At 48.9% G+C, this 11,784-nt stretch overlaps 1 non-coding gene and 1 pseudogene across 1 annotated transcript; one reads left to right on the forward strand and one right to left on the reverse strand.

Annotated features, from left to right (window-relative positions):
- The first annotated feature begins 555 nt into the window (after positions 1 to 555).
- Positions 556 to 662, forward strand: LOC120680327. Its single transcript, XR_005677598.1, has one exon. It is a non-coding gene; the product is annotated as a small nucleolar RNA R71 (small nucleolar RNA).
- Positions 663 to 7,298: 6,636 nt separating this feature from the next.
- LOC120678045 lies at positions 7,299 to 11,467 on the reverse strand (annotated as a pseudogene).
- Positions 11,468 to 11,784: the final 317 nt, after the last annotated feature.

Below are 11,784 nucleotides of genomic sequence, written 5' to 3' on the forward strand. Positions count from 1 at the left end.
TTATCATTAGCAAGAAATTTGTCACTAATGTTGTCATTAATTTGTTTTTGGCCATTTATGAAGTCTTTAAGACTGGGCTGAAAACTATTATTAGAATTGATACCTTGCTGTTGGCCGAAGGGGAGGTCGGGCTTAGAATTCCAACCTTGCTGAGGATGATAGTCTAAGTCATTGGGAGTGTTGTTCCCAATGGAGTTCTCGTCCTCTTGATTGAATGGGCAAGATTTGCCCGAGTATCCAGTATTGCCACATTTCTCACATGTCATCTGAGACTCAGTAGTCTGGTTGACCTCCTAGTGCAGAGATTCCAGCTTTTCCATGAGGAGATCCATCTTGGCTGCCAGCACATTGACATTGTCAATTTCATGTATTTCTTTTGCATGGTCCGGCTGCCTATCTTCCTTCCAATTCTGATAGGAAGCAATCTTGTCGATGAGCGTTCTAGTTCCTGCAACATCGAGGGAGAGGAATGCTCCTCCAGCTGCTGCATCCATGTGATCTTGCGATCGTTGGTTCAGGCCATGGAAGAAGTTCTGAATGATCAGTCACTCTTCCATGCCGTGGTGTAGGCATGCTGCAATGTATTCCTGAAGACGTTCCCAGGCTTCCGGGACTGTCTCGTCCTGGAGTTGTTCAAAACTGGAAATCCTATTCCGAAGGGCATTGGTTTTGCCCACCGAAAAGTACTTGACCAGAAAAACATTGGAGCACGCATCCCAAGTGTCAAACGTGTCCTTGTAGGTGTAAAACCATGTCTTTGCTTTCCCAAGCAAGGAGAATGGGAACAGTCAAAGACGAACATTATCTATCGTAGTGCCTCTTGGGTTGATTATGCTGCTCGCTTCCAGAAAATTCTTTAGATGAGCGTGGGCATCCTCTGATGCCTTTCCGCAGAAGGGATTTGCTTGAACCATGTTGAGAAGCCCAGTCTTTATCTCAAAGCCATCAGTGCCTTGGTAATTGTTCAGTCCAGTAGGGATATGGCTATTGGACGGGGCTGAGAATTGACGGAGTGTCTTCTGAGCCATGGGTATTGAAGCTGGTGTTGTCAAACCTTGATCCTAAGAAAATTTCTTCTAGTAGGACGACTATGCATCAAACAATTCACCCAATTCTTTCTGGATCTGAGTTGAAGTGATAGGGTAGATCGAATTTGGTCTTGCACTACTTTGCAAAAATCTCAAAGATAACAAGAGCAATGGTAATCCCACTAAAATTAGCAGTGACAAACTAGTAAATTTTATCAAACTATTCGACGATATCTTTAGCCAATTGATTCCCCGGCAACGGCGCCAGAAATGCTTGTAGGTGTTTCTTACGCTCAATAGAATATGGATTCTGCAAGCGCACAGAATCACCGCTGTAGCACTTCACCTTGGATTATTCCAGGGTATCGTATATTTCCCCAGGGAAGCACTATGGTTAAAGAGTATCGAAGAATCGAATGACAAACTTTACTAAAAACATCAACCGACTAACTTAGTGGGGGTAAGCCTGATATGATAGGATAAGATAATGGCCAACAATGACCGTCTGACACAGGAGACTCTAATCCTTAGAGAGGTAAGCAGCTGGGAGTACAACGAGCGAGAAAGACTCCTAAAACACTTCTAAACTATCGAGCTAGCCTCTCTAGATCAGACTAATCACCTAACTAGTTCTCGGGAAAGTAGAGCTTACTTCAGCAGCTGGAAGAGGAAGGACATCAGAAAGGGATGAGAGGGGAGTCCAACGGCAACCTGCACTACTCCTATGAAAACACCCGAACGTGGTGGACTACAAAGGACGGATAGGGCTGTCACCACCTACCGACTACCACAACGGTTCTGTGGGGTGGAACACACTTTCTAGCTAACACTAAGGTCATACACCATGTCTGCACTCGGTGTTAGGATTTCTCTTGTCGCGAACAAGAGAAATCCCCCTCAACCAAGGGAACTAACTTGAGCCTCCCTTGTCCGAGCGAGAAAACCCATAAGGTAAGATCCCGATAACCAAGATAGGTACAAAGTCTAAGCTAGAGAATTACTTCCGCACACAAGTAAGATAACTTGGAAAGGTAAATAAATGCGGGAAGTAAAGCTGACTCTAAAAGATAAAGAAGATAACTTATATTGATTAATGTCAAAGGAAAAGAAACAAGAGCTTATACCCGACTTCCGATGACGACTCCGGAATCTCGAGACAAGCTCGACTCGTCTCTAACTCATAGACTACCTAACCTACTCTAGAAACTAAGAATGAGAGAAGAGAGCTCCTTTGGTTCGTGTTGAGAGTGAGGGTGTTGCTCTCTATTTATAGTGCTCCAAGGTCGGTACGAGGTGAGCGCGTGTGTTGTAAGCAACTAGGACAGTTGATGTAACTTCCACGCGAAGTTGAGCACAAGCCGCTGCAAGGTGGGGCCGGCCGGCCTCCCCTAGGCCGGCCGGCCTGGGGATGCCACCATCTAGCCACCGATTTTTTGTGGACGGCTTGGATTGTCTCCTGGAAGTCAGTGAAAGAGGATTGGGTCCAAAGCACGTGATTGTTAGGCCGGCCGGCCTGGGTTTGGCTCCTCTTAGCCCTCTATTTCACCGACACATCAATCAAAGGTTGCACATTCTTGCTCAGGGCGGTTTAGGTCTTGAAACTACATTTGGACACTGAAAGTGGACCCAACCTTCCATTGCTCAAGCCTTTCGGTCTTTGTTTGTGAATTTTGGATGGAACCAAATTGGATTGGCTTGGATTTGTGCTCATGATCACTTTGGCAAAGTTTCGTGGCATGGTATGTTGAGGTGCCAGGCCGGCCGACCTAGGGTAGGCCGGTCGGCCTGGGATTTTGCCCATTTTTCATGATTTTGGGTACACTAGTTCCTGTGACTAAAACTCATCCAAAACTTGTTGCACTTGTTAGAAATAAGAAAAATATATATGGAACATGTTGTAAAGCTCATGTTATTCCCGAGAAGTTGACGGTCAAAATGGGAAATAATAGCCGTCAACACGAAGCATTGCCAGGTGAGGACATCTGCGGAACTGCCGTTGTCAACTAAGATTCGGCCTACGTCGTTTCCCGCGAAGTGGACAGAGTTTCTGCCAATGTTGGCGCGGATGACGAGTGGGTCGTTGTGTGGGTAGTGCTGAAGCCTGAGGTCGGCTTCGGAAAATGTGATTGGAACATGGGACCAAGGGGTGCGGAAATGTTTGCCTTCGCACATGTGGGAGACTGTGTGGAGATATTCTTTTCTATACCGCTTCATCTCGTGCACATGCTTGTTGGACCCGCCGGAGATAGCATTAATGACATTTACCGTGCCTCCGACGGGGTCATTGGCTCTTTCTGGGACTGTGGCAGGTTCTAGTTTTGGAGGTGGAGGAAGGTAGGTGGGAGCTTGTGGTGTGGGTGATGGATGCCATGTTTAATGTGGCGCCGAAGGGGTTGGGATTTGTGATAGGTGAGGTGCCGAACAGGCCGGAAGGGCTGGTGGGGTATATGTGGGGTTGTAGTGGAAGGCTAGGAAAGACGGGGATAAAGTGGGATATGCCTAAGACCAATGAGGTTGTTGCGAAGGCTGCCACTGGATTTGTGGGGGCGGGCCTCGCGGCTGATTGTTGTGAGTGTAATTGACGGGCTTCGGCGGTTGGGTGCTAGTGCTTCGATCAAACTCCTCTTTCTTCTCTTTAACGAGGGGGCAGTCGCTCGTCCAATGACCCTTGTCTCTGCCATGGATGCAGTAGTATGGTACTTTCTGCCTTCGGACGGAGATTTCTCTGCAGCCACGGTTGGAGTTGCTTCGGTCGCTCCTCTGTCCTCTGTTGTCTTGAGGCCGGGAGTCGCGGGCTTCGTCATCGGAGACCGTGTTCACAGCCTTCGGGGTCTTCGCTTGTTCAGCCTGATGTGGCTTCGGTCGATCGCGATTACGCGATCTCTTCTCATTCGTCTCTTCGATTCTTCGACGCTTACCCTTGTCTGAGATGCAGTATTCTTGCATTATCTCGAAGAGCCTGTTCAGGGTCTTCGGCTTGTGATGCTCGAGGTACTCCCCACACGGGCTGAGGGTCAAACCCACGACCGTGGCGTCGATGATGGTCTTCTCCGCTACATCTGGAGCCCTTGCGCGGAGCCTGACGAGACGGTGCAAGTACTCTTGCAGGTTGGACCCTTCTTGCTTCAAGTTGTGGAAGTCACACGAGTTGACTTCTTCAGGCTTCGGCGCTCTGAAAGCAGCAGTGAGCTCCCTTCGGAGTTGGTCCCAGGTGTGGATGTGACCATTTGGGAGGTTGGAGTACAAGTGTTGAGTGAGGCCCTTCAACGAGAGAACGAATGATTTGACCTTGCAAGCCGGACCGCCTCCGGTTGCTTCGATGGCCGCTTCGTACTTGAGGAGGAAATCTTTTGGGTCGGAGTCTCCGTCGAACTGCGGGAGAATAGTTGAGTTGAAGTGTGGAGGCCATGGGAGCTCCTCTATCTCTGCCGAGAGAGGTGTGGCGAGGCCTTGTTGTGGCCGGTGCTGATGCGGCATCACGTATTCGCCTTCCTCTTCGTCTGAGTATAATTCTTCTTCGATGAGAATGGGCTGTTGGCGAAGCCTTTGGGGCTGAGGCTCCTGTGGCACGGGCTTCGGGGCTTGGCGAGGAGGCTTCATCATCTCCAGACGATCACGGATGGCCTGCCGCATTGCCTTGCAGTGAAGCTCTTCTTCTTTTAGCTTGTTGAGTTGCTCCAGCTCTTGCGCGGTGAGCTACGCCCTTTGCCCTTGGATCTTGTTGCCACTGACGCGTTTGATGTGCCAGCTTGAGCTTGCTGCGCGTGGCGAAGACGCTCGGTGAGACGTGCGTCGATTCTCTTCGTGACTTGGAAGTCTTCGGCGGAGATGCCAAGGTCATGGAGTTCGACCTCGAATTCTCCTTCGGTGAGGTATTCGACCTCAAGGTCTTCGCCTTGGTCTTCTTTATTGTCGTTGTTCGTCGTGACAAGGGCGTCATTTGTCAAAGACGGGGCTTCGGTCGAGGCGTTGACCTCCTCCGAAGTGCCAGTATTGGGTTTCTTCTTCGCTGCCATGTGGTCGTGTCGGAACGAACCACGAGTGGGCGCCAAAACTATTGGTGGAAGATACGCTTCGGAGAAGGAGTATCACAACAGCTCAGATCATCGAAGGCGAATCCTCAAGGGAACAATCACAACCACAGTAACGACACGAAAATTAATGCATTGGCGTAATAGCTCTGTCTTCAATGTCGTGTCACACAGTTACAAAGGGGGGGTATTTATAGCCCAACGTCTCACCTACTCACGGGCCCAAAACCCCTAACTACCCCTTAACTGCCGGCATCTAGGAATATTTCGGGGGTATTCTGGTAATGTTTATAGAACCGACAGAGTGCAGTGGATTTACAGCTGGACTCGACATTCCGTACAATCTCCTGACAGTGGACCCGCCTCGCTCCGCGCCCCTTTGCGACAAGAGCCTTCGCTGGTCCTTCGGAAGGGGCTCTTGGGACCGCTTCGCTGCACGCCTCTTCGCCAAGACGCTCAGCTCTTCGCCGCCCTTCGGTGGGACTCGCCTGTGTTCTTCCCCCCTTCGCCTTTGGGCCTTTGGACAAGTTCCCTTCGTCTTCGGTGATCGCTTCGCCACGCCGCTCTGCTTCATCTCGCGCAGCCGAGCACCTTCGGCGACGGCGAAGGTGGCGTCCCCAACACATATGAAGCTACATACCCATGACAATACCTTGCAATGAGCCCATAACAGCTAAGGCGTACCACATTTTTGCATGTTGGAAGCTCTCATGGCTGGACAAAAGCAAAATAGACGCTGTTGTACTTGGAGCAATGTAATACCACCATACATGCAACGAACATGCAAGTACTGGTAACCTCCTAAGACTCCAGCAAAAGCAAGCTACTTTAATCGATTGAGCTGCATGCACAGCCGTGATCTGATCCTGATGGCCTAACTAATTGCAATTTGGGCGTTTTCTTTTGCTGACCTCCTACGTACTTTGTACTCTAAATCACGTGACGCTAATCATGGCGAAACCGCCCAAATTTCCGATGTTGACACGAGACACGCGGGTTTTGTTTCTTCCCATTTGTCCCAAATGTGAAAACACGGTGCTACGGCCACGCCAGTTACATCTGATTTTTAAATGTACGGCTAGAACATCAACCCTACTAGCAGTACCTAAAAAGAAATGTTACTATGAAAATATTTTTCAAAATAAACCTACAAATCTACATGATTTTTTAGCTATTGATGATGAAACTGAAAAAACGTTTGACCAAGGATACATTCAGAATTTCAGATGGACTTATATTCAGGACAGGAGAGAGCATTTGGTATTTTTCTTATTCTGGCACGGAAAATTTACTGCCAAAACATTTGCAACTCCAAAATCAAGTGTTTCCTCTTTTTTTTTTGCAAAAAAAGAAGCTAAGTGTTTACACAAAAACAGAAGCACAATCATAAGAATAGCGCGCTTGCATGATTAGTTGGGTTTCGATGCACGGTGAAGAGAGTGATGGCATTGTGTGCACTTGCAGTGACTGGCTCCCCCAAAAGAGCAGCCATCACCATCATCCAGTCACCACACCCGGGACCAGCAGCTGCGCATGGCAAGAAAGCATTATTAACAAGATACTTAGATGGCGTAAAACCCAGAGGATGAGAGATCAGGAGAGCAGCCTGGTTTGCAAGGCAGAAAAAGCGTCCCTTAACTCGAGTAAAGCAGAGCCACCAGCGCCCATTGTCCTCCTGTGCTTTGGCCGATGGGAAAGGGGTTGCGAGCATAATGATGGCATGGAACATGCTTTAATCTTCCAAACAGTGCGCGAGGAAACTTTCAGGACAGTGTAGGATTCCAGCTGCAATCATGTCATGCAATATCCATCAATGTGTGGGTGAACAGTGCCTGGACACTTTGTTCAGATTGCAAGACATGTATATTCAATGGAGAGGGGGCTTGATGTAGTATGAGCCAACAGTAGGCGAAGAAAGCAGGGACAGGGACAGGGGCAGCTGCAGCTGCTTGCTCTTCCTCTTGCAAAACACAAGCACATTGATCGGAGCTTTCAGTGCCTCACAGCTCCCTCTTAGCAGTAAGGCGTAGGTATGGCAAAGCTGTACTGCAACATCTTCAAAGACCGGAAGAGTCAGGGAGAGAAAGAAGGGGGAAAAAGAACAGATGTATCTCAGGCTCAGCAGAGCAGGGGTTGACACATAGAGATAGAGCTCCACTAGGACAAAACAACCAAGAGCTCACTCAAGCCAGCCTAAGCTACACATCCTTGAACACCACCCAAAACGCTACCAGCAATCAGTAATCTCTTCTTCAGTTCTTTAGTCCTGTGCTACTTTTGGCTCGATGTCCTTGAGCAGGCCGACGATCTGCTGCATGGCCGGCCTCTTGGATGGCAGTTCAGCAGTGCATAGGTAGGCGATCCTCAGCGCCTCCTCCATCTGCTGCTCCAGCCCTGTGTCACGAATCTTCGGGTCGATGATGCTCGACCCGAGGTTCGCCTTGACCATCGCCCTGGCCCAGTTCACAAGGTTCACCTCCTTCTGGTCTGGGTACTCGTCACCCACCGGTTTCTTCCCGGTGACCAATTCAAACAACACAATACCAAACTGTAAACGTCGGACTTTGCAGTTGCCATGGCGTTCTCTGAGATGGAGAACTCCGGCGGAGTATAGCCTGGGGAGTGGTGCAACGAATCATTGTCGGTTCTAGTTCCGGCGATCATTGATAACCCGAAATCAGACAGCCTAGGCTCCATTGTGCAGTCGAAGTAGATGCTGCTTGCCTTCACACCCCGGTGGACAATCTGCGGAATGCAGCCATGGTGGAGGAATGCTAGTGCCCTCGCGGCACCTAATGCAATTTTGTGTCGAAACATCCATGTCGCAGTACCTTCTGGCGTGATGATTTCAGTTGCGACACCACCACCATTGTCCTCCCAAGTGTCTGCGCTCCAATCTTCGGTCGTCTGAACTCCCAGTGGCAAGTCATGCAGTAGGTTGTGCAAATTGCCATTTTCCATGTACTCATAGATGGCAATCCTCTGGTCACCTGCCAGACAGTAGCCAGTCAAAGGAACCAAGTTAGGATGTTTGATCCGTCCAAGCCGCTCAAGCTCCCTTGCTGCATCTTGGTCCTCCATTACCGACCCATGCACCAGCACCTTCACGGCAACTTGAATTCCACTAGGAAGAAATCCTCTATACACTGGCCCAAACCTCCCTTTAGCCAGCAAGGTACCCCAGTCAAAGTTCGAAGTCGCTGCCAACAGGTCAGCAAACCTGCAAGGGCTTCTCAAAGATGACTACCGGCACTGAAGTTGCGACCTTCACATCAGCAACCCAAGTTGTTGAATCTGTCTGGAAAGAAAATGGCCCTGATAACGTAGGCTCCTCTTTGAATGACTCCTGCTTAACCATAGGCAGTGTATCACACCTCTTCCTCCGCCTCCTACATGCCACTGCCAAGCAAAGGAACCCGAGAACAGAGAAGAACAGTGAAAGCACAACAGCTAATGCCAACTTCACCCCCTTACGCTTCCCTCTTCTTTTCTTGATACTGTCTAGGTTCACAGCGATTGGGCAATCATTTCTGGACATAGCAAATGCAGCTGCAAATGCCTTAGGAGAGAGCTCAGAGGCGCAAACAGTGAGATTGTTGTATGAGAAGTTGAAATGCTCCATCGATGCCAACTTCTTGACCAAAGCCACAGGTATCTCACCTGTGAGATTGTTCACCGACAAGTCCAGCACACGTAGCCCAAGAGAGGTCATGTCTGGGACAACCCCACTGATATTGTTCCTTCACATATCGAGCACCTTCAATCCAACCAATCGAGATGAAAATTGATGAGGGATTTGCCCATGCAATCCAGTGCTTGACAGATTAACATACTCCAATTCAGAAATCTCACCCAATGACATGAGCAAATTGGCATTTGACAAATAGTTGTGTGCAAGATTGACATGCCTCAGGTTCCAGAACCGGCCAGCGATGTTGAATTCTCCAAGAAGCTCATTGCCCGACAAGTCAAGGTACATCAATGCATAGCCAGCATACCCACTGCTAAAATTCAACTCCGTGATGCGGTTGTTGCTGAGGTCTAGGACCCTTAGCTGCTCCAGCAACGCCACGATGACCGAGCCGCGGAGCCGGTTGCCGGAGAGGTTGAGATAGGCCAGGGACTTGAGCGGCGACAGGTCTGGCAAGTCCCCATCGAGCGCATTGCCGGAGAGATCCATGGCCATGAGGTTCCTGCACTCGAAGACGACGGCGCTGGGGACCTGCCCCTGGAACTAGTTGTGGCTGGCGTTGAGCACCTGTAGGCTGGCGATGGAGCCGAGCGCTGGCGGCAGCGAGCCGGTGAAGGCGTTGTGGGAGACGTCCAACGCCTGGAGGCGCGCGAAGTTGCCGACGACCCTTGGCAATCCGGACGGTTTCGGGCATGCAAGCGGCAACGGATCGCAGCAGACTGAGCTGCTCCGCCAACTTGTTCAAGGGCGGCAGCAGCAGCAGCGAGGTGGACACAATGTTCACCAAGCCAGTTACTCAGATTTCATGGGTACTCAGCCCCCACTATTCAACAGGACCGAGGAACCTCTTGATGCGGATGCTTGGCTTCGTACCATCGAGTCCAAGTTTTCATTACTCCAAGTACCATGCTCCGAAGCAAGTAAGGCTCGCTTTGCTGCACAACAACTTCGCAGTTCAGCGCGTCTTTGGTGGGATAATTATCATGGCATGCTCCCTGCTGATCATGTTGTCACTTGGGAGAAATTCAAAAATGCCTTCAAAAGCCATCATATTCTTGAGGGGTCTTATGGAGAGGAAGATAAATGAGTTCCTGGCTCTCACACAAGGGACTCGCAGTGTGCTGCAATATGCCCAGGCCTTCAACAGTCTCTGTCAGTATGCAGGACATCATGCTGACACAGATGCCAAGAAGCGGGATCGTTTCCGCAGGGGTTTGAGTACTAAACTCAAGGAGCTTCTGAACCTCGCCTGGCCTGATTCTTATAATGAGCTTGTTAATATGGCAATCACTCAGGAGGACTGTATTCTGGCATATAGGGCTGAGAAGAAGAGAAAGGCACCAGCTGGACCCTCTAGTGCCCTTGCACAGAGGTATCGTATTGTGCAAAATGTGCCACCTCCATCCGCTCAGAAAGCCCCTCAGCAAGGGCGTTGGGTTATTAGGCCCCCACAGCAGTAAGGCAGTATGCGACCTCCTGTTCCGCAGCAAACCGGCCCAAGGCCGAATGCTCCACAGCCGATCCGTCCAAGTGACGGGAACAATTGTTTCAATTGTGGAAGTTCAGCTCACTTTGCTCGAGAATGCCCGCAGCCCCAACGTCGAAATCCAGGCCAAAATGCAAATCAAAATAACAAGAACAAGGAAAGAAGGCAGACTGTTTAGGTCAGGCAAGGGCGTGTTAACTTTACCACTCTTACAGAGCTTCCAGAAGGGGCACCAGTGATGACGGGTACTTTCTCTATCCACAACTGCCCCATAGTTTCACTAGTGCTAAATTTGGTGCAAAAGTGGGTTTGGATTTCTGTCACACAAAAGGGTCTTATATGATATCAACACCGGGTGGAAAAGTTGCTTCAAACCAAGTCATAAGAAATATTTCGATCAAACTGGGTAGCAAAATCATCAAAACTGATCTGATCTTGTTGGCACTTGAAGGTCTAGATATCATATTAGGGATGGATTGGATGACTCGACATGGAGTGACATTGGACATTCCTTCCTGAGCCGTCGAAATCAATTCCCCAATTCAAGGAGCCACTATCCTTTATTTACCATTCCAGGAGTGCACCAATTCATGTGCATTTGCCATGCACGAATCCAGTTTAGAGGAAATCCCAGTGGTATGTGAGTATGTCGATATTTTTCCGAATGACTTGCCAGGAATGCCACCGGATAGGGAGATTGAATTCATCATTGAATTACAGTCAGGCACTGCACCTATCTCAAAGAGGCCCTATATAATGCCACCCAAAGAATTGGCCGAATTAAAAATCCAACATCAGGAACTTCTAAATAAAGGTTTTATTCGCCCTAGTGCTTCACCTTGGGGTTGTCCAGCCCTCTTTGTGAAGAAGAAGGATGATAGTTTGAGGTTGTGTGTGGACTACCAACCTCTCAACGGTGACAATCAAAAACAAATATCCACTGCCCCACATTGATGTTCTCTTTGATCAGCTAGCTGGAGCTAGAGTTTTCTCCAAAATTGATCTTCGCTCTGGCTATCATCAGATCAAGATTCGCCCGTGTGATATTCCTAAGACCGCCTTCTCCACACGATATGGACTATATGAATACTTGGTCATGTCTTTTGGTCTCACAAATGCTCCTACATATTTCATGTATCTCATGAATTCGGTATTCATACCTGAGCTTGACATGTTTGTTGTGGTTTTCATTGAGGACATCCTCATTTATTCCAAGAATGAAGAGGACCATGCCAAGCACCTACATATTGTTCTCCAATGCCTTAGAGATGATCAATTATATGCCAAGTTTTCCAAATGCGAGTTTTGGCTGTATAGTGTAAAATTCTTAGGCCACACTATATCCAGTGAAGGCATAGCTGTTGATCCCAGTAAGGTACAAGAGGTGATGGACTGGAAACCTCCTTCCTCAGTTCATCAGATTCGTAGTTTTCTTGGTTTAGCTGGATATTATCGCCGATTCATTCTGGATTTCTCCAGAATTGCTAAGCCGATGACCGAACTATTGAAGAAAGGAGTAAAGTTTGTATGGGATGAAAAATGTGAAAA

This window comes from Panicum virgatum, chromosome 6N (genome assembly GCF_016808335.1).
Source record: "Panicum virgatum strain AP13 chromosome 6N, P.virgatum_v5, whole genome shotgun sequence".
NCBI classification, from domain to species: domain Eukaryota; kingdom Viridiplantae; phylum Streptophyta; class Magnoliopsida; order Poales; family Poaceae; genus Panicum; species Panicum virgatum.